The sequence below is a fragment of the Aquarana catesbeiana genome, linkage group LG13, assembly GCF_042186555.1.
Source record: "Aquarana catesbeiana isolate 2022-GZ linkage group LG13, ASM4218655v1, whole genome shotgun sequence".
NCBI lineage: Eukaryota > Metazoa > Chordata > Amphibia > Anura > Ranidae > Aquarana > Aquarana catesbeiana.
In genome coordinates, this window is record NC_133336.1 from 49,950,461 (window position 1) to 49,978,071 (window position 27,611).

Genomic DNA, 27,611 nt, shown 5'->3' on the forward strand with positions numbered 1-27,611 from the left:
AGTATTTCTTCAACTTAACATGTAGCTCAGAGCCTGCCAAAAAGTGGATAAACATGAATTAGCCAACAAAAGAAAAATGACAGCTCTTTCCACCACCACCATAAATAATGTACCGTATGTTCTGCTTTTTGTATCTGATTTGCTCTCTTTGTCTAGACATTGGGATACATTACCTTGGGTTTTTCCTCTTCTTTAGACCATTGCAGAAAAATTAAATGCAGCACCCAGAGCAAGTGACATGTTTACACTGAATGAAATGAAAAGGAAAGGCCTTGATATAAAAGAACGCTGATGGTTGAAACATTTCATCTATATATATATGTTTTTTAAAACGATGACAGGTTGAATCTTGTTATTACAAAAAACACTTATTAAATGTTTGAAAAACATGACAAAAGATAAGGCTCAAGCTTTTCATTGCCCAGAGCAGAGGAATGAATATGTTTATTACCCCAATTCTATAACCGCCTCAAAAATAGAAAGAAAGAAAAAAGAAAAGCTTATTTAAAAAAAAAAAAACTCATTTTGAGGGCCGTTATTATCAGTATATTACTTTAGAATTGCTATTAAGAAAATTTGTTGTGGAAGATGAGATGAAGTCTTTAACCGGTGGAAGGACATATATGGCTGACCTTTTGCCGTTGATCAAAGCCGCATGGTGGTATTGAGCCAGAGGATGTGTCTAGATAGACAGCGCGCTGTTACAAGTGTGTGATTGAGGAGAACATTATGGTAACTGATAGTGAAATAGCCCAGGACTTGTAGGTATGGCAGAAACCTAAATAGCCATTTCAGTTTGCTTAATGTAATTGGGACTTAGAAGAAGCCATCACCCTCTTGTTGATCTATATCAGTAGGCTGTCATTGGGGGCTCATTCAGTTCTATTTTCTAAAACATAAAAATAAATGTCTTTATGGTACAAGTATTGTATGGGTGACCTACTTATAGCAGAGAAAAAACACTGGGATGCATAACCAGAAGTCCAAAAAAACTGTCTTTTTCAGGTATGTCGGGGGTAGACTCCGGTAAGCTTCCTTTCACAAGATTCAGTTCCTCCAGAGGGATGGAAGATGATAAAAACGAATTGGCAAGGCACATGAAGTAAGTTTGTGGAGGCATGTAAGGTATAAGAAATCAGGACATCCAGGGAACCCTGTAGGCAGTCGAGGGACTGTGCAGCACTGCCACCAGCCTAGTAGGCGTAGGAAGCTCAGAGCACTTCCTGGTCAGGAGGAGACTCCAGAGGAACTTAAAGGATAATGTCAGATCTCAGGGGAGATCCTGGGGGTGTAGCTACATGTTTCAAGGTGTTCCTGACTCTTTGTCAAGCCCGGATTGACAAAGAGACAGGAACGCCATTAATGCATAGCCACACCCCAGGATGTCTCCCGGCATCTGACATCATCCATTGGGTTCCTCTGGAGTCTCCTCCTGACCAGGAAGTGCTCTGAGCTTCCTATGCCTACCTGGTTGGCGGCAGCGTTGCACAGTCCCTGGACTTGATGCCTCTGCTACGGGGTTCCCTGGATGTCCCGATTTCTAATGCTCTACAAGCCTCCACAAACGTACTTCATGTAAGTTGCCAATTAGTTTTTTATCATACAATAAATGTTTTAATGATGCACTTAGTGCACACTGTGTGTATTTCTATTTCTTGAAACATGTGGTTCAAATTTCAGTATTTTAAATTTGAAAAAATATGTGTTTTTGTTTTATGTAGACAGGAATTGGGCTGACAGGCATTAAAACAAAATTCTGGGAAAACTCGAAACGTCTCTCTTGCATTTAGCCTGTGCTGATGCTGCAAGGGATAATTGTATGTTTAGGTCTATGGGGCACTGAAAGGAAGATTTACTTACCCGATCTTCTGCTCCTCCCTGCTGCTAGACTGGTCTCTGCAGTCCATTTTCCCCAATGCTCCAGTGGTCTAAGGTCCTGACAGCATCAAGATTGATGCAGAATCCATATCCCTGCAATGGACGTGAGAACACCAAGGGACAGTCCACTGCTGGAACATGGGCGGGCTCCGTCTGCCAGGGGAGTGGAGGGTTCTTCGCTTATACTCTCCCCTAGAATAAATGAGCAGTGAACCCTTGCAGGGTGCAGCCCTACTTTAAAGCGGAACCCTCTGTGTACAATTCTTGCACCTGCCAAGTGCCAGGATGGCACCCGCTTCCTGTGCCAACCATTCAAGATTGCTGAAGACCCTGCACCCTGAAGACGCTGGGGCTGGCAAGGGAGTTTGCGGACATTATGGCGGTAAGTATTTGCAGACTTTAGTTCCACTTTAATTGCTATTTTAGCTCTATTTTTATTAAGACACATTTTCAAAATAACAAATGTAATACTTTAGAGGTCTGATGTCAGATGATCAGAGGTTAAGGGGTGTATTTATGAAAGATTTGCAGAGCTATTCATCCTGTGAAACTGCATGTATGTTCTGAGCAAGTGGCGGCAACATGGAACATTACTAGGCTATTTTCTATCTGGGGCGAATGTTTTTTTAAGTGAATCAAGAAAATACTGCATTATGACAAACAGATAACAAGCTGGTGCTCAAAAGAAAATTTAGATTTATTTACTATGATCATCAGGCCCACCTAGTGACCATAATGCTGTATTTTCCTTATTTATTCTTTATGAATGCAAAACATTTAACCTGGAGATAAACTAGCGCTCTCATTTGCACAGAATGAATCTACATACAGTTTTAGAGGAATGAAAAGCTCTGCTTTTTTCTTTTTTTTAAAAGATACCCCTTAGCGTAGTATAGCACTCTGGGTAGCTAAAGTGTATTTTAAGCCAAAAAAAAGTTTTGGCTTGAAACTTTAAATAAAACATTTTTATGATGATCTATTTATCAGTCTGCAAAAAAAGGACAGATGAGGGTGAAAGAAAGACAGGGAGATTTGATTGGAAAATAAGCACCGTGCCTGCTTAAAGAGGAACTGCAGTCTGCTCACATAATTTGTAATAAAAACATCTTTGCCATTCTGAAGATTCCCTCCAACCACTTTGCATATTATTTCATATATACTGTGATACTGTACTTGCCAAATATGCTGCAGAAATCTCCCTCCAATAAGTCTGGCTCCAGCCATTTTAACTGTGGGCAGCTGAAGGCGCTGCCTGTTCACTTCCTGAATTTACACAGACACGCAGAGGCACACCTCCAGCTCTGCAGCCCTGCAGCTCTCATTGGCCCTCTTATGATTCATTCCTCTCCCTTCCAGACAAACTCTCACAAGAGTGAGAGAGAGAGAGAGCAGTAAATGATGTCATAAGCCTAGGCTAATGACCAGACAAGAAACAGGAAGTTGGCTGTATAAGGTATTTACTGGCAGAAAAAAAATGTTTTACTATCCAAAGTTAAAACAATAAGGGCAGAAGATTTAACAGATGGAAAGTTGAAAAAATGACTGAAGAGCCGTTCTAAGGGACACTTGGGAGCTATGTAATTGGAAACCAAATAACGGTCTTTTGTCAGATAATAATCCATAAAGTGTTTGAATGAACTTCTCATATGTGCACCTTTTTTCTGTGAACAATAACATTTAAAAGTTCTTTGTTACATCTGTTCAATAAGTGCAAAAAAAATGGAAAAAATACTTGTTAATCTTGCCAAAAATGCAATGAGCTCATAAACTATATTAAAGTGGATGTAAACCCAATGTCATCCTTTCTAAACTACTGCCATAGGGGTTATCTATAAGGATATACATGCCTCCTGCATGTATCTTTACCTGTCAAATGTCTCCCCTCTGTCTGTTATGAGACCCAAAAAACTGCAGATTCTGTGGGCGGGGTCTGTTGTCTGGAGCTCAGTGGGTGGAGTCATGATGTCAGTAGACTCCCCGCCCACCTCTACACTCCCCTTGTCAATATGCATTTTCTCCTGTGTATTTCTTACACTGAACTTCTGCTATGATCTCTAACATCCAGTGAAAAGACAGGAAAGAAACCACATGACTTCAGCATGCCAAATCATGGTGAGGTGTGGAACAGCCAATCCTTGCAGAGCTGCTGAAGAAAGGAGTGGGAGGGAATTAAAAAATAATGCATGTGTCTTAGGCTAGTGCACGAAATATGTAAATCACCTGTCACTCACAGCAAGGGGGAGGATTTGACAAAGTTTTTCTCAGTTTGTCAAGATTTCTCTCACTGAACAATAAAAGAGGATTGCTCAGAGCTGGATTAACTCTTTGTGGCAAGACTGGGCTCAAATGATAGGAAATCTTATACTCTACATTATGACATAAAAAAATGTCAAGGGGTATGTATACTTTTTCAAGGCCCTGTATCTCCCCTCTATGGTATGGAGGTGAGAGGATGGGAAGGTTTTCTTTAGTCCTAGGGTGCCAACACCACTTCTTCATAGATACAGTATGGCAAGTACTACACTACAGCAGGAAGTATGTAATTGGTAGGACCACCAGATGAAAATAAAAGATTTTTCGAGTGCAGGTTAGTATAGGAAAGCTTACACCTGATTGTCATGGATTAGAATCTCTTTCCCCATTGCCATCGCTGTCATCAATGTCATCAACAATATCCTGCAGGATGAGGTTTGATCAGCACATCAGAAGCATTGCTCCATATTGGATTTTTCAGCTCGTGTTTAATATTACTCCATCTTTTTGTGGTTTCCTGGAAGACAAAGCAGGATAAACAAATCCATTGATTATTTGAGATGCAGCAGATCAGTGGTCAGAGCAATGACTAGCCACTCACAGTAATCTGGATTTTGTAATTAACTGCACGTGCCCCAATTTTCAAGTCAAATGTACAATGTCTGTACACCCAGATGTCGGAGCTGGACACCGCATACACTCAACACAATGAATTTTAATGAGGCCGTTCTGCCTTTGGCAGACTCCGTTCTTCTTTACTGTCTCCAAACACAATAAACACAGAAATATGTTATAAAGAAGAAATGAGCCTAAAATAGAAGCTAATTGTGTAAAAGAGCCAATAATATCTCTTCCAGATATACTTAATTGAATTGAGTCACATTTTTAGCCAATACCCCAAATGCCCTCCTTTAAGCTGCAAAAGTTGCCAGACAGTCTTGTAAACCTGATGCGGCTGCAAAGCTTTGCTTCATGGCAAGGAAAGAATTATACTGCCCACCGAACGTGACCCATTTAAGTGATTGAGGACGTGCTACAACCACCCTGCAACCGTATGCAATATGTTGCCTCCTCATTGCCTGTTTTAACCCCTAAAAGCCTGCACCACTACATTGCAACCTGGCTTTTTGCCCTTGGTTGCAGGGTGGTTGCAGTGTGGCCCCATTTACTTGAATGAGTCATGTTCTGCACATGGGACTGCCCGCCAAATGTGACAGGGGGTACAACTGGTGATGTGCTGCGAATCAAAGCATTGAGTGGCTTTGGCCATTGGCTTAACAAGTATACAAGTTGGGTGGGTGCTTGGGGGTGGGGGGTAAAAATGTGGTAAAAACGTGGCTCCAATGTCTGTTTTTACTAACTCAACTGTTAACCTATAGAAATGAATAGAAGAAAAGAGGGCGCACTGGCCTAGTGCATTATCCAACAAAGTTTATTAAAAGTAGGTAACAATAACATCTACTCACAAAGGTGACAAAAGCACTCACCAAGCCACAACGTGTGACTAGACACTCCTAGATCACCTGGAACCACCAGTGTGGGAGGGGGAAGAAACCTAGCCTAGGTTCCCTCTGGCTGACGCGTTTTGAAGGAAGGTCCTTCTTCTTCAGAGCCCGAGCTATATGCACTAGGATAATGCACTAGGCCAGTGGGCTCTCTTTTCTTCTATTCATTTCTGCAGTGGTGTAAGGACAACCCCAGTCTTAGAGGGCAGCAAGGCTATCGAGGAATATCCACATTTGCCTGGTGGGACAGTCACTATTGGGTCCATTCCCGTATGCGCAGGAATATTGCTGCTGTCAACTGTTAACCTAGTCTTATTCAGTTTGGATTTACATCTATTTCTATCTAGAAGATGTTATTGGTTTTAAATACACTTTAAGTAAAATAACAGTGTAAATAATGATTGAAAAAATTGTTTTAACTTCTCCAGACTAAAATGTTATTATTGCGTATTTCTGTATACAGGTTACACCAGGATTTACATTATTGTACTATAAAGGGGAAATATTTTATTCCAGGAAGTAGATGTGACCCTGAATGATGCCGAAACAAAGATGGCTCTGTCCTTCTGAGAAAAGGGAGAATACTGTGTTCTCTGTGATAGGTAATAAATACTTTGAAATGTTACACCTACACATTGTTTAACCACTTCAGCCCCGGAAGGATTTACCCCCTTCCTGACCAGAGCACTTTTTGTGATTCGGCACTGCGTCGCTTTAACTGACAATTGCGCAGTCATGCGACGTGGCTCGCAAACAAAATTGACATCTTTTTTTTCCCACAAATAGAGCTTTCCTTTGGTAGTATTTGATCACCTCTGAGGTTTTTATTTTTTGCGCTATAAACAAAAAAAGAGCGATAATTTTGAAAAGGATGCATTATTTTTTACTTTTTGCTATAATAAATATCCCCCAGAAATATATATAAAAAATTTTTTTTCCTCAGTTTAGGCCGATACGTATTCTTCTACATATTTTTGGTAAAAAAAATCACAAGTGTTTATTGATTGGTTTACGCAAAAGTTATAGCGTCTATCAAATAGGGGATAGTTTTATGGCATTTTTATTAATACTTTTTTTTTTACTAGTAATGGCAGTGATCAGTATAGCGTGACTGCGACATTATTGCGGACACATCGGACAATTTTGACACATTTTTGGGACCATTGGCATTAATACAGCGATCAATGCTATAAAATTGCATTGATTACTGTAAAAATGTCACTGGCAGTGAAGGGGTTAACCACTAGGGGGCGGGGAGGGGTTAAGTGTGCCCTAGGCAGTGATTCTAACTGTCTGGGGGATGGGCTAGCAGTGACACGACACTGATCGCTGCTCCCGATGACAGGGAGCAGACGATCAGTGTCCTGTCACTAGGCAGAACGGGGAGATGCTGTTTACATCGGCATCTCCCCGTTCTTCAGCTCCGTGACACAATCGCGGGTATGCCAGCGATGATCGTGTCCACGGGTCCCAAGGAGCAAGACCTCGAAACTCGCGGCAGGTGGGCGCGCGCACGGCGGGAAATACAAAGTAACGTACAGGTACGTTACTTTGCCCAGCCGTGCCATTCTGCCGACGTATATGTGCTGACAGCGGTCAGCAAGTGGTTAAAGTGTTACTAAACCCAGGACCCTGCATTCACTATATCTGGTCTCCCACAGTACACAGAACATGGAAATGCAATTATTTTAGTAAATATAAACTGCTAGATACCTTTTCTTATCAGCAGTATATAGCAGTCTTGTGACTTCTATTGGTGTCTGGTTAAAGCTTGTAGGAGAAGTTTTTATTTTTCCCTGATTGTCCTATGAGACTGCAGGACCCCTAACCCTTTGTCTGGACAGTGCTGATTGGCCCTGTGCTGATCACATGTACCTGCCCCAAAACAAAAAAACTCTCTAGCAATACACACCAAACTGAGCATGTGCGGAGTGCCCCGGGGCTATGTACTATCAGGAGATGGAGGACAGTGGAAGAAGGGGAGGATCAGGGAAGACTGGATCGAACAACCTTTTTTTACATAATGAGGTGGATTAACCCCTTAGGTTCCACAGTGAGTATAACAAGCATGCTTTGCTGCATATACAGACTAGTTTTACTGTTGTGGGTTTAGTATCACTTTAACATGCATGAAAGCATAAAAATATGATGTCAGGTCTCCTTTAATATAAAGCAACTTATGTTTTAGGTTTAGTAGCCCTATCACAGCAGCTACAGAGATTAGCGCTAAAAAGCAGCAAAAAACCGCACAGTATATTGCAGTGTGTGTGACCTGTTCAAACAAAACAGGATCCTCAGGACTGTGAAACAAGTTCTTTTGAGTTCCTATGGATCAATACTATTGATCAGATGCTCATTCTGCTTTAATAAAAAGGAAAATCAATGGTTTGCATATCTCCTGATTAAATCTATATCTCCAGACTCCTTCTATTAGACACAAGGGCAGCAGGCAGAACAGACGTCAAATTTCTTTTCAGCGCTGAGATTACTGATGGATTTCCAAGAGAGGGTAATGGGCGGCTGATTGGAGAGATTAGGGAAGTGCTGAAGCATTAGGAAAGACACTTTTCCCGGCTTTAAATCACAATACGTGTAAATGTTGAAAAGGAGGAATCAGTTCATCTTTATTCTATGCGGAAAAATGTCTTGCACAAAAATATAGCCCGCTCATCTCTCATTAAAGGACAAAAAAAAGAAAAACTGACAAGCTCACTCTTATATGATAAAAAAAAAAAAAAAAAAAAAAAAACTATTATGGGGCTTATTATAAAAAAAGTCCCTGTAAGACCCATAACAAACTGGAACTTTTATGTTCCAGACAGAGGACGGACAGCAGGAGCCTAATTGGTTGCCATTGGATAACAGAAGCATTTTCAATTTCCTAAGGTTTTCTAAATTATTCTTAATGCTGGATGAGGGACATTACCTGCATTGTGCTGAACATCCTTTAAGTACATCCATCGTCACAGCTCGCAAGAAGCTTGCAAGATTCTTGCAGCAATTTAGGGTTCATCCTCCAGGCCTCTAAATACAGGCATATAAACGCACAGCATAAAGGACACCTGTATTTGCTGTGCCTGGGAACCTCAGCTGGTGTCTAAGGCTGCTCAAAGGACTGTATTCAGAGAATATGCCATATGTGAGTATGCGCCTGTAAACACCAGTACTTGTATATACTAGTTTTGGGTGAATGGTTCGGCCCGAGCATGAGTTCAGGCCAAACATTGGCTGTTCTTCCCGTTTGGGGAACACCTGAATTTGCAGGACGTTTGGTGGGTATTCGCCCCGCCGAATGCCCTGCAATGCACTGTGTGCTGCACAGTGCATTCTGCGCCCTAATTGGGTAGAGCTTTGCCCAATCAGAGCGCAGTAAAAGCTGGTTGTTAAGGAGGCTCTTGGGTCTACACGGGACATCTACAGGGGCTCTTGGGTCTCATTCTCAGACGTACATGCCCCTGTCCTCCTCTGTGATTTCCATAGACGTTTTCGCCTCAAGCCTGGCGGACCTACAAGGGGGAGGAGTCATTGAGGAGGGGGTACTGTCAGGATGGGGCTCAGCCCTTCCTTCTCTAAACTGGCCGCTCAGCTGTCAGTTAATTGCCAGCTTCCACAGTGACTCACCTGTTGATGATATCCTGCTCGTCAGTCCTGCTTACTTAAGCCGTCCAGTCCAGATCTTCTCTGCCTTCGCCTGGTCAACATCGCAGAGACTCTCTCCTGCGTGACTGTTAAAGACTTGCTTGGCTGAGGTCCCTTCTGGTTCCAGATCCTGCTTGCTGTTCCACTACGCTGAATCTCTGGTTTCCTGATATCCTTGCCTGTTCTGAAGTACGCTGATCCCTGGCTTCCTGACTTCCTGGCTTGTCTGACTATCCATTACGGTTACTGAACTTTGGCTATGTTTTGACTACGTTTGTTCTATTTATTTTTATTATTATTAAACAAGTGTGATTTAACTGTACTTCTGTCTCGGTCTGATTCATGGTTTCTGACACCTTGTTCCCATCAAGATGGGGACAAAGTGCTTTGGGGTGGGGGGGCAGAGCTTCTCTGTCCAAAAGCATCATTCCCATGTTGAGGGCATGTGGCCTGGTATGATTCAGTAGGGGGGCTGCATGCTCGGATAAGGGTCTGGTATGGATCTTGGGGGGACCCCACGCCGTTTTTCTTTTTGACATGGGGTTCCCCTTAAAATTCTTACCAGACCGAAGAGTCTGGTATGGATTGATGGATTGGGGGAGACCCCACTGCCTTTTTTTTTTTACTATTTTCTTTAGCTGTTTTTTGGGGGTTTTTTTCAGCTAAAAAAACCCCAAAAAAACATTGCCAGAAAAAATAGTACAAAAAAAAAAGGGCGTGGGGTCTCCCCCAATCCATCAATCCATACCAGACTCTTCGGTCTGGTATGAATTTTAAGAGGAACCACATGCCAAAAAGAAAAACGGCATGGGGTCCCCCCCAAAATCCATACCAGACCGAAGACTCCCTTCTCTTTTTTCATACATACTGTGTTTGGGTGAGAGCTGCTGTAGTGTTCCTGTTGGATAGTTATACTTTCAGTTTGGTCGATACCTACGAGGTCGTTTGAAAATACTATCAGAGATCCTGGGTCCCCGCATCCATCCGGGAGAGCCACTGATTTGGATGTCCAGGCTTACATGATTCGGTGTTGCTGACATCCGGGTCCACCCGTTCCGGTAAGAGTGTCCAATCATATTCACCATTTTTTGATGTCTTCATATTATACCTCACTCATTGGAAGATCATCACTTTATTGTTGTGGACTACTAATTTTTACTTCTTCATTGGATTTAGTTATGGGACTCACATAACATTTTTTTTCTTCATATATCCATTCATTTCACTATGTTGGATTTTGAACATTTATTTTTTGTTTATTGATTTCACTACCTGTGCATATATTACTTTAATGCTACATTTTTGCACCTCCAGAAACAAAGGCAGCCTTGAGACTCTCAAAGGCCTTAATGGACTCCGGAGACCAAGTTACCGTCTTTTCTGGTCATATCAGTCAGGGGTTGACAAGAGACGAAAAGTTATGAATAAACGTCTGCTAATAATTGGCAAAGACAAGAAAACATTGCAGAGGACGTAACCCCACAGTCTGGGCCACTGTAAGACTGCTGAAAGTTTCTCTGGGTCCATCGAAAAACCAGCAGCGGAAATGACATAACCCAGGGATTTAACTTGTTCACGATGGAACTCGCACTTCTCCAATTCACAATAGAGATTGTTCTCTCTTTTGCCGTGTACACACGGGCAAACTTTTCGGCATCAAAGGTCCGACAGTCTTTCTGACGGACTTTCGACTGACTTTTGACGGACTTCTGATGGACTTTCAAACAAACAGACTGGCACACACACGATCACACCAAAGTCAGACGGATTCGTATGTGATGACGTACGACCGGACTAAAATAAGGAAGTTGATAGCCAGTAGCCAATAGCTGCCCTAGCGTCGGTTTTCGTCCATCGGACTAGCATACAGACGAGCAGATTTTTCGACCGGACTCAAGTCCGACGGAAAGATTTGAAACATGTTCCAAATCAAAAGTCAGTCTGATTTTCGACCGATAAAGTCCACTGCAGGTCCGATGAAGCCCACACACGGTCTAATTGTCTGATGGATTTGTCCCGTCGGACCAGTCAGGTCGAAAATTCCACCCGTGTGTACACGGCATTAGTTTCTGAAGCACACGACAGACATCTGTAAAGGTGGCTCTCTAGGGACTTGTAAAATATGGGGATATAGTCAAGATAAACCACCACACATAACTGCAACAAATCTCGGAGGACATCGTTAATAAATTCCTGGAAAACTGCTGGAGCATTACAAAGGCCAAATGACATTATGAGGTACTCATAATGGCCTGTTCTGATATTAAACGCAGTCTTTCATTCATCGCCCTCCTTAATCCCCACAAGATTGTATGCCCCTCTCAAATCAAGCTTTGTGAAAACTGTTGCTCCCTTGAGGCGGTCAAATAACTCCGTAATCAACAGAATTGGATAAGTATTCTTGATCGTGAAATGATTGAGAACCCTATAATCAATACAAGGTCTCAGTTTAGCACTCTTCTTCTTCACAAAGAAGAAACCAGCACCAGCAGGAGACGATGGTTTGTGGATGAAACCTTGAGAAAGTGCATCTGCAACATACTCCATGGCCTTATTCTCCGATACCAACAAAGGGTAAACCCAGCCACGACGAGGTATGGCACCAGGTTGAAGGTCAATTGCACAATCATATGACCGGTGTGGAGGCAAACTACTAGCTTGGCCTTTGTCAAAGACATTGCTGGTACTCCTCCGGCAGGGAGGAAACTGAAGAGGTGCACAAGACCATAGCCACCTTCTGAAAGTATATCTTACTGCATTGTGACGACCAGGAGAGAACCTCAGCACGAAGCTAATCGAAAGAGGGGTTATGCCTCTGTAACCAAGGATAGTAAATAACCAGGGGAAATTAAGGTGAGGAAATAACATGGAATTGGATTATCTCATGGTGAAGAGCCCCTACGGCCATAGACAATGAAGCAGTCTCATGAGTCACATGGGCAGGCTGTAGAGGTCTCCCGTCAAGAGCCTCAATGGCAAGTGGAGTGACACGCAGCTGCAGCGGAATCAAGTGCTTCGATACAAAGGCAGCATCAATGAACAGGCCTGCAGCTCCAGAGTCGTTTAGAGCCTGTATCTCGACAGATGAAAAAGTAACCGGAACCAGGGGCTTATCCTTCTGGATAACTGGGGACGAAACAACGCCACCTAAAGTCTGTCCGTGACAGGACCTCAAGGTTTGGGCGTTCCCTGGACGGGTAGGACAAGACTTCAAAAAGTGACCTGCCGGGCCACAATAAAGGCACAAGCTCTCCCTCCTCCTAAGGGCTCTCTCATCTGCAGAGAGACGTGTGAAGCCCAAGTGCATGGGTTCACCTTCACTGACCACCTTGGTACCAGGAGGAATGGAAGGTGAGTCAGGCAAGGGTGGGACTGCAAAGCTCGGAGCTAAAGGTACAGGAGGCTTCCGCAAGCACTCCTTAAAGGAAGGTCTCTCTCGGAGTCTCGAGTCAATAAGAATGGCAAATGAGATCAATTTCTCCAGCTCGGTGGGTATGTCTTGAGCTGCTATCTCATCTTTGATGTTATCTAAGAGACCATGAGAAAAAGCAGCCATGAGGGCCTAATTATTCCATGCAACCTCTGCTGCCAGAGTACGAAGTAATCGGCAACATTTCTCGTACCCTGTTTGATGGACATGAGGCTTTTGGCAGCAGAAGTGGAGTGTGCGGGAACATCAAATACCCCTTTAAAGGAAGCCACAAACTCTGGGTAAACCAGGACAATGGGTTTTTGCATCTCCCATAGAGGATTTGCCCAGGCCAAGGCTCTCTCAAAAAGCAAAAATATCACGAAACCTACTTTTGTCTTTGGGAATCGCCTGGGGCAGCATCTCAAAGTAGATCTAAACCTGGTTCAGAAACCCTCTGCATTGAACTGGATCGCCCCCAAATCGCTGGGGAAGCAGAGCGAAACCAGACATACCTCTTACAGAGGTAATATTTAATGCAGGTGCCTGCACAGAGACTGGAGCAGCAGCAGGGACGGCCTGCAACACAGGCTGTACTGAAGCAGCCACAGTGGGAGATTCCAGGTGAGCCGTGCGACTCAGGAGCATCTGTAACGCTATGGCAAACTGATCCATGCGGTGATCCTGGTCATCCAATCTGGAAAAAATATTACCAACAAGTGGATTAACTGCATGTTCTGAATTCATGGCCTTTGCCTACTGTCAGAAAACATGAATCCGACCGAGACGGAATAAAAATAAATAGAACAAACGTAGACAAAAAATAGCCAAAGTTCGGTAAACAGAACGAATAGTCAGACAAGCCTGGAATTCAGGAAGCCAGGGATCAGCGTACTTCAGAACAAGCCAGGATATTAGGAAACCAGAGATTCAGCGTAGTGGAACAGCAAGCAGGATCTGGAACCAGAAGGGATGTCAGCCAAGCAAGTTTTTAACAGGCACACAGGAGAGAGTCTCTGTGATGTTGACCAGGCGAATGCAGGCGAAGGCAGAGAAGATCTGGGCTGGATGGCTCAAGTAGGCAGGACTGACAAGCAGGATATCATCAACATGTGAGTCACTGTGGAGAGATAGGAGCTGGCAATTAACTGACACTTGAGCGGCCATCTCAGAGAAGGAAGAGCTGAGCCAGCCGTAACACAAGGGTCTTTTCCCCACAACACTGGGCTGTTGTGTGGGTCTGCGGGCGGGGGGCTTATCGGAATCTGGAAGCCCCCGTTAACAAGCCCACAGATCCGGGCCCCCTCTACGTGAATGAGACAGTTTTTGACAATTCCTTTATTCATTTTTTTTTTTAAAAACAGTGTCCCCAATGTAAAACCATCGTCAATCAAAACGCCTGCCGTACCGCCGACAAGAAAAAGAAGAAAAAAATGGTTCCACCCGCCTTGAAGGCAAACCGCCAAATGGCTGGCTTGACATTTGATGTTCTTATATAGGTAAGGGGCTGGGCCACCTGGCAACATCACCTGCTGCCCCCCCCCCCTTGTGAGGTCACCAACCGGTGCATGCTGGGTTGGTGACAGGGGGGTGTTCAGCCCATCTCTAGTGTTTACATGCAAATGCCTTTGAGCATAATTAATCAAATCAAAAGTTTGCATTCTAGAAATTTCTCCCAAATATTCGCGTGTATATCCGAGTACAGAGTTTTCCGATAACACAGTTCTATGGGCAGAATTATGCACCAGATACTGCAATTACAAGCATATTTTCTACAGTATTTTGCGCACACCTAAATTTACGCCTGTGTGCATGAGCCATAAATTAACATATACCTATATTGAGTAGCTGATCTTCTCTCTCCCACCTCCTGCACCTTTTTATTGGCCCATCATTATCATGGGCAGCCATAATGGCCAGCTGAAAAGTGCAGGAGATGGGAGGGGTGAGTCAGCTATCAACACCTGCAGTCAAGCTTTTTATTGCCGTGGCATTTTACAAGCTTTCAGACATGACAGGTGCACTTTGTAGAGGATCAGTTCTGTGGAAACTGTGCCCAAAGGTGCAAGTAGAGAACTAGTTACCCGTATTGCCCGTAGGCTCCCTGCAGCTGTATGTTTTTCCCATTACTAACTTACCATACCTTGTAGACATGTTCACTGCCAAAAAATGCGTTTGTTTTCGCTTCATTCATTTTTTTTTTTGTTTGTTTTTCAGGTCTTTCGTTATGATCGAAATTCATTATTTCACATAAATTTGTAACTCGAATTAGAAAAATTTGAATTTGTTACATTCCATTCGTGTAGATCAGGGGTAGGCAACCCGGGGCCCTCCAGCTGTTATGGAACTAAATTTCCCATGAGGCATTGCAAGGCTGACCATTACAATTACTCCCAGAGGCATGATGGGACTTGTAGTTCTGTAACAGCTGGAGGGCCCCAGGTTGCCTACCCTTGGTTTAGATGCAGTGTTAGTTAGTTCGATAATTCATAAAAATCCAAAATTCGAAAATCCTAAAATAAGAACGAAAATCGGAAAATTCGAAAGAACGAAAATCCAAAAATTTGAAAATCAGAGAATTCGAAAATTATAAAAATCCGAAAATTCGTAAAAACCCAAAAATAGGAACAAAAATCCAAAAATTCGAAAAGAATGAAAGTCCGAAAACCTGAAAATTCACGAATCCAAAATAATAACGAACTAACTAATAATAACTAACTATTAAAGCGGGGGTCCACCTATCTATCGTTTTTTTTTTTTTGAGTTCATTCACAAACTTTTCTTCTCAGCATTACATACTCACATATTGTGTGTAATATGTCCGCCTGTGTCAGATTTCGTCGGAAAGAATAACTTATATTATTCACTGCAGGCGGTTTCCATCTTCATTGTGGGCATTTGAAGCCCACAAGCAATTATTTCCTGGATGCGGTGAATGCTGTGCTCCCAGCATTCACCGCTCGTTCCCGCACATGCTCAGTGGCATCCTGGGAAGCCTGAGACTAGTTCCCAGGAGACTGTGCGGAGTCTGGGAGAGGCTAGAAACACGCCTACTCCCACGGGAGGAGAACCAGGAAGTGCAAAGAAGAATAGAAAAATAAAAGGTAATTACGGCGATTTAAATTTTTTTAAACGGCATGTCAGCATCTAGGCAAGGAAGAGAATACATACAGATATTGTTCAAAATTTGGGTGGAACCCCGCTTTAAATTATAGGTATTGGAATTTACTTTCAAATTTGGCTGTTAGTTAACGAATACAAATTTATCCGACGTTATGAATTATCCGAAATAACGAATGCCGCATCTAAACAAATGGAATTAATAATAATAAATATCAAGTATAATAATTAAAACATTAGATTATTATTAATTATTATTAATTTGTTACGTTCCATTAGTTTAGAAGCGGCATTCCTAATTTCGGATAATTTGTAACTTTGGATAAATTTGTATTCGTTACGTTCAATAACAGCCAAATTTTGAAAGGAAAATACAGTATCTGTCATTTAATAGTTAGTAATAGTTATTAATGCTAAGTTAGTTATTATTTTGGATTTTCAAATTTTCTGGTTTTTAAATTTTCAGCTTTCTGAATTTTTGGAATACAGTTCTTATTTTCGGATTTTCGTTCTTATTTTCGGATTTTCGGATTTTCGAATTTCAGATTTCTTTTTTTTTTTGGAAAATTTCGTTAAACGGGTTTTCGTCAATTCGAATATGACTGGTGATCTCATGATGGGTGGGCGAACATTGAAGAAGCAGCAGAGAAGGTGATTGTGTTTACTATGCTTCAGTTTGTAAATGAACAGGAAGCCACAGAGAACTATCCCATTCCTTCACTGTCCAGTGCAGCTGAGGCTGCAGAGAAAGACATGTGTGTTTGAGCTTTGGGGTGCACACCCTAATGCAATAGGTTGCACACACCTATGGATGAGAAACTGACACGGATCGCTCCCTGTGTACAGAGCTCTGCATTGAATTTCAACACAGATCTCCTGGCTGTGAATGTAGACAGCGCAATCAGCAATCACTGCGGGAGCATGCGCACAGCCTAAACCCAGAAGTAGGCACCGATGTACCTGTACTTTGCTTTGCCTATAGCAGCCGCTCGCCCGCCATAGAATCTATGGCAGGTGGTCATTACTCATTAGGTGGTTAAAGTGGTTCTAACGGTAGAAAGTTTTTCACCTTAATGAATTAAAGTATTAAAGTAACAAACCCCTTTATACTTACCTGAGCCTAGGGTTGCCACCTGTCCAGGATTCACCCAGACAGTTCGGGTTTGGGATCATGTGTCCGGGTTTCAAACTGCCTAAAACATTATTCAGACTGGACTCTGGTCTCCCAGCATGGTTGCTGGCTGCAGTTGTCTAAGCTGAGAGTGTCTGTTACACTCTCTTTCACACTGCCCAAATCCAGCATAAACAGTTCCCCCCTCATACAGAAGGGAGAGGAGAGAGGGACCGATCTGCTCCTCTTCCTCCCACCCCTACCCCTCTGTGTCTGCCCACACTCCAATCCCCAGGGCTGTGCCTCACAAAAGGGAAGTGGGGGGCCTGGAAATTTGAAGTCCAGCAGCCATAGATATATCTAGATGAGAGGTGCGGACTGCCAAGGGGTGAGTGAGCTCACCATCCATCCCTGTCTGTAACTGAAGTTTTCCCCCTTCTGTCTCCTGCCTCTGAGTGAGCACACAAAGGTAAATCAGGGTTCTCAGACCACTCCTTACATCAGATTTCCCCTTTACACCAGAGGCCACAGTGTTCCCCCTTACATCAGAGTCCTCACCGTGCATCAGAGTTCCCCTTTAAATCAGGGTTCCCAGAACATCCTTTATGTTAGCGTCCCCAGAGTTCCCCCTTACATCAGAGTCTGCAGAGTCCCCCCTTACAGTGTAAGGGAACTCTGCAAGTTCAGATGTCAAAGGGGAGCTCTACGGATTCAGATGTAAAAGGGGAGCTCTGCAGATTCAGATGTAAAAGGGGAACTCTGTGTATTCAGATTTAAAGGGGGAACTCTGTGGACTCTGATGTAAAGAGGGACTCTTGTGATTAACTTCATATTATTAGAAATGTTATTTAATTGTAAAATATATGTATGGTTTATCCACTTCAGCCCCGGAAGGTTTTACCCCCTTCCTGACCAGAGCACTTTTTACAATTCGGCACTGCGTCACTTTAACTGCTAATTGCGCAGTCATGCAATGCTGTACCCAAACGAAATTTGCGTCCTTTTCTTCCCACAAATAGAGCTTTCTTTTGATGGTATTTGATCACCTCTGCCGTTTTTATTTTTTGCACTATACACGGAAAAAGACCGAAAATTTTGAAAAAAAATGATATTTTCTACTTTTTGTTCTAAAAAAAATCCAATAAACTCAATTTTAGTCATACATTTAGGCCAAAATGTATTCGACCACATGTCTTTGGTAGAAAAAATGTCAATAAGCGTATATTTATTGGTTTGCGCAAAAGTTATAGCGCCTACAAACTAGGGTACATTTTCTGGAATTTACACAGCCTTTAATTTATGACTGCCTATGTCGTTTCTTGAGGTGCTAAAATGGCAGGGCAGTACAAAACCCCCACAAATGACCCCATTTTGGAAAGTAGACACCCCAAGGAATTTGCTGAGAGGCATGTTGAGCCCATTGAATATTCATTTTTTTTGTCCCAAGTGATTGAATAATGACAAAAAAAAAAATTACAAAAAGTTGTCACTAAATGATATATTGCTCACACAGGCCATGGGCATATGTGGAATTTCACCCCAAAATACATTTAGCTGCTTCTCCTGAGTATGGGGATACCACATGTGTGGGACTTTTTGGGAGCCTAGCCGCGTACAGGGCCCCGAAAACCAATCACTGCCTTCAGGATTTCTAAGGGCGTACATTTTTGATTTTACTCCTCACTACCTATCACAGTTTTGAAGGCCATAAAATGCCCAGATGGCACAAAACCCCCCCCAAATGACCCCATTTTGGAAAGTAGACACCCCAAGCTATTTGCTTTGAGGCATGTTGAGTCCATGGAATGTTTTATATTTTGACACAAGTTGCGGGAAAGTGACAATTTTTTTTTTTTTGCACAAAGTTGTTACTAAATGATATATTGCTCACACAGGCCATGGGCATATGTGGAATTGCACCCCAAAATACATTTAGCTGCTTCTCCTGAGTACAGGGGTACCACATGTGTGGGACTTTTTGGGAGCCTAGCCGCGTACGGGGCCCCAAAAACCAATCACTGCCTTCAGGATTTCTAAGGGCGTACATTTTTGATTTTACTCCTCACTACCTATCACAGTTTCGGAGGCCATGGAATGCCCAGGTGGCACAAACCCCCCCCAAATGACCCCATTTTGGAAAGTAGACACCCCAAGCTATTTGCTGAGAGGCATGGTGAGTATTTTGCAGCTCTCATTTGTTTTTGAAAATAAAGAAAGACGAGAAAAAAAAATTTTTTTTTTCTTTTTTCAATTTTCAAAACTTTGTGACAAAAAGTGAGGTCTGCAAAATACTCACTATACCTCTCATCAAATAGCTTGGGGTGTCTACTTTCCAAAATGGGGTCATTTGGGGGGGTTTTTTGCCACCTGGGCATTCCATGGCCTCCGAGACTGTGATAGGCAGTGAAGAGTGAAATCAAAAATTTACGGCCTTAGAAAGCCTGAAGGCGGTGCTTGGTTTTCGGGGTCCCGTATGCGGCTAGGCTCCCAAAAAGTCTCATACATGTGGTATCCCCATACTCAGGAGAAGCAACAGAATGTATTTTGGGGTGTAATTTCACATATTCCCATGGCATGTTTGAGCAATATATCATTTAGTGACAACTTTGCGCAAAAAAAAATAAAAAAAATAAAAAATTGTCTCTTTCCCGCAACTTGTGTCACAATATAAAATATTCCATGGACTCGACATGCCTCTCAGCAAATAGCTTGGGGTGTCTACTTTCCAAAATGGGGTCATTTGGGGGGGTTTGAACTGTCCTGGCATTTTATGCACAACATCTAGAAGCTTATGTCACACATCACCCACTCTTCTAACCACTTGAAGACAAAGCCCTTTCTGACACTTTTTGATTACATAAAAAAATAATTTTTTTTTGCAAGAAAATTACTTTGAACCCCCAAACATTATATATTTTTTTAAAGCAAATGCCCTACAGATTAAAATGGTGGGTGTTTCATTTTTTTTTTTCACACAGTATTTGCGCAGCGATTTTTCAAACGCATTTTTTGGGGAAAAAACACACTTTTTTAAATTTTAATGCACTAAAACACACTATATTGCCCAAATGTTTGATGAAATAAAAAAGATGATCTTAGGCCGAGTACATGGATACCAAACATGACATGCTTTAAAATTGCGCACAAACGTGCAGTGGCGACAAACTAAATACATTTTTAAAAGCCTTTAAAAGCCTTTACACGTTACCACTTTAGATTTACAGAGGAGGTCTACTGCTAAAATTACTGCCCTCGATCTGACGTTCGCGGTGATACCTCACATGCATGGTGCAATTGCTGTTTACATTTGACGCCAGACCGATGCTTGCGTTCGCCTTAGCGCGAGAGCAGGGGGGACAGGGGTGCTTTTTTTTTTTTTTTCTGTATTATTATTATTTTTTTATCTTATTTTTAAACTGTTCCTTTCATTTTTTTTTTTTTTTATCATTTTTATTGTTATCTCAGGGAATGTAAATATCCCCTATCATAGCAATAGGTAGTGACAGGTACTCTTTTTTGCAAAAATTGGGGTCTATTAGACCCTAGATTTCTCCTCTGCCCTCAAAGCATCTGACCACACCAAGATCGGTGTGATAAAATGCTTTCCCAATTTCCCAATGGCGCTGTTTACATCCGGCAAAATCTAAGTCATAAAATGCTCGTAGCTTCCGGTTTCTTAGGCCATAGAGATGTTTGGAGCCACTCTGGTCTCTGATCAGCTCTATGGTCAGCTGGCTGAATCACCAGCTGCATTCTCAGGTTCCCTGTTGAGACAGGAGAGCCAGAGAAAAACACGGAAGACGTTGGGGGGGGGCATTCCCTCCCACTGCTTGTAAAAGCAGTCTAGAGGCTAATTAGCTGCTAGGATTGCTTTTACATGAAAGCCAATCGCTGGCTGAAAAGAATGATACCAAGATGATACCTAAACCTGCAAGCATCATTCTGGTATAACCACTCAAAGTCGTGAATGGCGTACCTGAAGACAAAAAAATGGTTAACAATAAAGCACAGTAAACGGTAAGGTATAAAAAATTGCATATCTGAAAAGCAAGCATGATAAAACATAACAACAATAAAACATTGCAGAATAGAATACAGTAAAAAAGAGCAGAACAATAGAGAGAGAATAGAGAGAGAGAGAACAATAAAACGACAACTATTTTTTTTTTATTTTATATTTTTGTTTGTGTTTTTTTTTTTTTTTTTACACTTTTTTTTTGTAACTAACTTTTATAACTGTAACCGGTTCCAGGTTCGGGTCTCTCAAAATGCGATGGCATCTTGGGAGACCCTGTGAAAGTGTGCCTAGTCTGTGCAATGCTGTACCCTACGCTAATACTCAACTAGTGCATGGTAGCGTTCAAAACATTCACCAATGCAAAGACCAGGATTGTCAGGACAGGAGGGACAATAATAGCGGATGTCACGTCTATATCCGCGCTTGCTGCAGACACAACATCTTTTTTGGGGGGGTTCGTTGGGTAGGGGTACTCGGGAGGACATAAAGAAAATGCCTCTCATGCAGCCGACTGCATTTGGTTGGGGATGTGAATGGGGGAAGTACGGGCGCTGCAGAAGCGGTGGGTTCCCAATTAGGATTGGCGAATGCAGCAGGAAGGGCACTATGGACACGACGGGCCTGTGTTTGTCTTCTTGGTGGCAGCGGGACACTACTTGTGCTTGCCACCTGACCAGCTTGAACTGCACTTATGGGACTCGCCACATCACCAAGTGTTACTGCAGTGCTGGTTTGACTACGACCGGGGTGTACTAGGCTGCTGGTGCTTGCCAGTTCACCAAAACGCTACCAAAAAAACTGTTAGCGATCGCAGGGATCAGGCCTGACTCTGCGAACGCTGCAGTTATGCATTTAGTGTTTTGTAAGTGTCAGTGATCGATCGATACTGCACTTGGGTGGGCTGGGCTGGGCCGGGCGGAGGGGCAAAACGCAGGTGCTAGCAGGTATCTGGGCTGATCCCGCTAACACTGCGTTTGTGGGAACCCTAAACTGCTGGGGACGCTAGTATAGATCTGATCAGATATTGATCCGATCAGATACTATACCACTAAGGGAGGTGTATGGTGCGTGGGTGTTAGCGGTACTGGCGCTAACCTGACGCTGCCTGGGGCTGGTGCTTGCCAGTTCACCAAAACGCTGCCAAGAAAACTGTTAGCGATCGCAGGGATCAGGCCTGACTCTGTGAACGCTGCAGTTATGCGTTTAGTGTTTTGTAAGTGACAGTGATCGATCGATACTGCACTTGGGCTGGGCCGGGCGGAGGGGAAGAACGCAGGTGCTAGGGGGTATCTGGGCTGATCCCGCTAACACTGCGTTTTTGGGAACCCTAAACTGCTGGGGACACTAGTATAGATCTGATCGGATCAGATATTGATCCGTACAGATACTATACCACTAAGGGAGGCGTATGCTGCGTGCGTGGGTGTTAGCGGTACTGGCGCTAATCTGACGCTGCCTGGGGCGACGCATATCACCGCCGGGCGATCAGGGGCTAAACCTTTATTCGGTAATAAACGGCGGGTCCCCTGACACTATAAAAAATAAACGAACTAACCAGCGTCACCCGTAACGGTTATACGGTGATCAGTGGTGAAAGGGTTAACTAGGGGGCCATCAAGGGGTTAAAACATTTATTAGATAGTATATGGGGGTCCCTGTCACTATAAAACGCTGACGGCGAACCTAAATATTTACGTTCCTAACTAGCGTCACCAGCGACACTAATACAGCGATCAGAAAAATGATCGCTTAGTGACACTGGTGACAGGGGGTGATCAAGGGGTTAAAACTTTATTAGGGGGGGTTAGGGGGGTATCCTAGACCGAAAGGGGGGTAATACTCACTGCCCTAACACTGTAACTGTCACAAACTGACACCATGCAGTAATCAGAAAAAAAAAAAAAAAAAAATACTGCTTGCTGTCAGTTTGTGACGGGGGGGGGTGATTGGGGGGGGATCGGGGGGCGATCGGGGGGGGGGGATCGGGGGTGTAAAGTATGCCTGGCATGTTCTACTGTGTGTGTGTGTGTTGTGTGCACTTACATGTCTTCTCTCCTCGGCGCTGGGACGGAAACTGCCAAGCCGAGGAGAGATGACATCACATCCTCTGCCTGTGTGAAACTACACACAGGCAGGGGAGGATTCCGATTGGCTGGGAGCGATCGCGAGGGGGGGGCCACGATCGTATGGTCTCCCCCTCGCCTCCCGACGCTCCCAGTCAAATGCCGACCGCCGCTGGCACCGGGGGGGGGTCCGATCGGACCCCCCACCCGCGGGAGGCAGATCACGTACAGGTACGTGATTCTGCCTGCCCGTGCCATTCTGCCGACGTATATATATACGTTAGGCGGTCGGCAAGTGGTTATACTATAAAAAAAAAATTGCTGTGCGCCGCTAAAGTGTTTGACTTGAAGAAAAGATGGCAAACCTACCCGAGCCTGATCCTGATTCAGTGATGTGACAAGTGCAGAGGCTCTCTTGGCTCTCACTCCATACTCATTGGCTCAGAGGCAGCAACGGGAGCAATTGACTCCCACTGCTGGGAATCGCAGCCAATGAGAAGGGACACAAGCCCACTCTGGGGGCACTTGGCAGGGGGGAAGAGCCAGGAGCACCAGCAGGGGACCCAAGAAGAGGAAGATCAGGGCTGCTCTGTGCAAAACCATTGCACAGAGCAGGTAAGTATAACATGTTTGTTAATTTTTTTAAATAAAAATTCATCCTTTACAATCACGTTAAAGAGGGCCCATTGTCCTAACTATTCTTTGCTTAATAATAAAGGAAACCCTCCAATAAATAATGAGTATAAGGCTACTTTCACACTGAGGCACTTTACAGGCGCTATGGCGATAAAAATAGCGCCTGCAAAGCGCCTGTAAAACGCCTCCCCTGTCACTCCAGTGTGAAAGCCCTCGGGCGCTAGCAAGTGGCTAAAAAAAGTCCTGCAAGCAGCATCTTTGAGGAGCTTTAGGAGTGGTGTATACACCACTCCTTAAGTGTTCCTGACCATTGAAATCAATGGGCAGCGGCACTTTGCGGGCGCTTTTAACCCTTTTTCAGCCGCTAGCGGGGGTTAAATGCGCCCTGCTAGCGGCCGAAAAGCTCCGCAAAAACTACGGTGAAGCCCCGCCACAAATAGCGGCGCTTTACCGCCGACGTCCCCAATGCCAGAGAGTGAAAGTGTCCTTGAAAATAGAGACAAGACAAATATACTTTCTTTTCTCCTCCAAGGCTGAAATACTGCCTATAGCTGCATCACATAGAAGAGTGCTGCCATTTGGTTGCTATTCTCTCAGTGGAGTGGCGCAATGACAAAAGGAAATGGTGTGATGAAGATGAAGGTATTTATTACCACTAGGTCACAGGGTGTGGTAATGGGTATAGTTACAGAGCATTCTACATCGTTGAAACTCTATTTGCATCCTATAACAATCATTTCCTTTTCTATAGAGATATGAAGCTTTCACTGCATGTTCTCCTACTAAAGCTGAGACAATTTAGTTTATGGAGATACATTTATGAAATAAGTTATCTTAAAGCTTAAAAAGTTGGCTGAGAAAATCAATTGTAATTGTCTAGAACAGGCTCTTGTGGATTAAATGATGCAAAAGACTGGCAAGCTACCCTAATCTTATGATTAAAAGATTTTGGCTGAGAGATATTTTAGGCTGCAAATGATACTCCAGATAATTAGCATGTGCTTCTCGTTCTCTCTCTCTCACTTTTTTTTTTAATCTTTAAGTTTAATAATGACTACATTTGTGTTTGAAAGAAAAAATCACATAAGTAATGGTTATTGTTGAATTCAGGATAACCTGATCTTGTAGAATGGCACTACTATTCAAGTTCTTAGAAAGTAAGAGCTTGAGCAAAAGGGGGTTTGTCGATGAACGCAGCATTTTGCATCCAAACATAGCAATAGTCAAATTCATACAAACAAACACAAAATCCAGCAGGGTAGCTTAGTCTGACCTACTTTTCCTGCAATATGAATGAATCTTAGGAGGACCTGCTGTGTCAAAACAACTACAAGATAAAGGTATGAAGGTCAAATGCTTCTTTAAAATGGTAATCCACATTACCCCAGTAAAGTAAATAGAAGCATACAGACTTGAGTTTAAAGTGTGCTCTACATGAGTCCTTAGAATGAGCAGTACCATTGTCAAGGTCAGGATGAGACTATAAGAAGCCTTGGTATGCAAAATGAGCCAGCCTGGGTTTTTACTAGACATGTGCAATTCGTTTCGTAACAAATCGAAATTTGGCCGAATCTTGCATCTTTCGGACATTCGGATGCATCCGAATGTCCGAATAAAAAAATAACGAATTTCAACTAATAGGAAAGAAATTATAGCGGATAAAACTATTGAATTCAACATGATTCGGTAATTCTTTAAAGATCTAATGAAACAAAAGGTCAACTCAAAGTAAATCTTACAGTCCAATCAGCTGATTCATTTTGTGCTGGAGGTTGGATTACTGGCAAAGTGCATTCCTGAGAACTGTGTGAGAAGGGTGTTGTATTGTATTTGAGCAGAGGAGAAGAGATATTGTCATTGTGTGTTGTTTTGTGCTGGAGGTTGGATTACTGGCAAAGTGCATTCCTGAGAACTGAGTGAGAAGGGTGTTGTATTGTATTTGAGCAGAGGAGAAGAGATATTGTCATTGTGTGTTGTTTTGTGCTGGAGGTTGGATTACTGGCAAAGTGCATTCCTGAGAACTGAGTGAGAAGGGTGTTGTATTGTATTTGAGCAGAGGAGAAGAGATATTGTCATTGTGTGTGTTAATACATTCAATAAACAAATGACTTTCCAAACTACGAATCATTATCACGAATCAATATACATACATAAATATCAAATTTCAACTAATATGAAAGAAATTATAGCGGATATAACGAATGCATTCAACATGATTCAGTAATTCGTTAAAGATCTAATGAAACAAAAGGTCAACTCAAAGTAAATCTTACAGTCCAATCAGCTGATTAATTTTGTGCTGGAGGTTGGATTACTGGCAAAGTGCATTCCTGAGAACTGAGTGAGAAGGGTATTGTATTTGAGCAGAGGAGAAGAGATATTGTCATTGTGTGTGTTAATAGATTCAATAAACAAATGACTTTCCAAACTACGAATCATTATCACGAATCAATATACATACATGCATAAATATCGAATTTCAACTAATACAAAAGAAATTATAGCGGATATAACGAATGAATTTGACATGATTCGAGATTCAGTATAACGAATATCGACACTCTACAGAAATAACAAATTATCCGACAACTAATTAACATAACATAACGAATATAACAAAACAAAATTATTTATTTTACGAATTACAACGAACCAAAACTAAACAAAATTTTCCGTTGTGCACAAGTCTAGTTTTTACTAGGAATTTCAGGAAATTTGGATGTCCAGGGTTTGCCAGGAAGTGAAGTTTATTTCATTGGCACAACTGACTCTCTCAAGTAAATTGATAAAATATTACAAAAGACCACTTACCAATGTATTCCTGACTTGTGGAATGTATAATGGTTCCCCCCCAAGCAATGGAGTTTCTGGCATGTTCTCCAGCCATCTGGTGGAAGATCTTGTTTTTTAAAAACTGTTGAGGCAACAGTTTGGTCATCAACAGCCTAGTAGGGAAGTAATATACTTACATATCTGAGGCTATTCTGAAAGGGAAATAAAGTGGTTTGATTTTAAGGCAAAAATGTCACACAGAGAGCTTGGGCTTCCTGTCAAAGAGGGAAGTGGGGAGGACAGTGTAACCATAATGCCGCGTACACACGGTCGGACTTTTCGTCTACAAAAGTCCGACAGCCTGTCCGACAGACTTCCGGCGGACTTTCGGCGGACTTGCGGCAGACTTTCTAACGAACGGACTTGCCTACACACGACCACACAAAAGTTCGACAGCCTAGTACGCGGTGACATACACCAAGTCCGGCGAGACTATAAAACGGAAGTTCAATAGCCCGTACGACACCCTTTGGGCTCCTTCTGCTAATCTCGTGTTTATCTCGTGTTAGTAGAAGTTTGGTGAGAGACGATTCGCGCTTGTGAGACTCGTATTTTTCAGTTCGTTTTAACTGTTGTTCAGTCTGTGCTTGTGAGGTTTGTATCTGCTTTTCAGTGCGTTTGGTCAGTTGGCATTGAGAAATCTTTGTTTTATTGTCCGCTCGTTCCTGATTTTCAGGTCGCTCTTCACAGGCCTTGCTGTTCTTCAGTGCGTTCTGTTTAGTGCGTTCTGACCAGCCGACCGTTTTGAAACCATGTTACCTGTACGTACTCGTCGTCGAGCTCGTGCATTGTATGTGTTTGGTGCTATAGTTTATTCTTCAGACCAAGACCAGTCCATGAACAGGGCGAGGAGGAGTTCATGGACCAAGAATTGGTTGCTCCAGCGTGACCAGTTCTGTCACATGCCATTGCTCCGTGAGATCCGTGAGAATAATCCTGAGGATTTCAGGAACTTTCTCCGGATGACGGACCCCGTTTTTGACCGTTTGTTGGCTTTGCTGACCCCCTATATCAGCAGGCAGGATACCTGCATGAGGCAAGCCATCACTCCGGAGCAGAGGCTAGTTGCCACGTTGCGGTACTTGGCGACAGGGAGAAGCCTGCAGGACCTCAAGTTCTCGACAGGCATCTCCCCCCAGGCTCTGGG

General features: G+C 43.0%; 1 long non-coding RNA gene across 1 annotated transcript in view; it reads left to right on the top strand.

Annotated features, from left to right (window-relative positions):
* LOC141117102 (uncharacterized) overlaps positions 1 to 27,611 on the top strand; it is a 59,565-nt gene that overhangs the window by 8,928 nt on the left and 23,026 nt on the right. The window contains exon 2 of the long non-coding RNA XR_012237103.1: positions 6,100 to 6,238. This is a non-coding gene — a long non-coding RNA (uncharacterized lncRNA). The remainder of the gene's footprint in view (positions 1 to 6,099; positions 6,239 to 27,611) is intronic.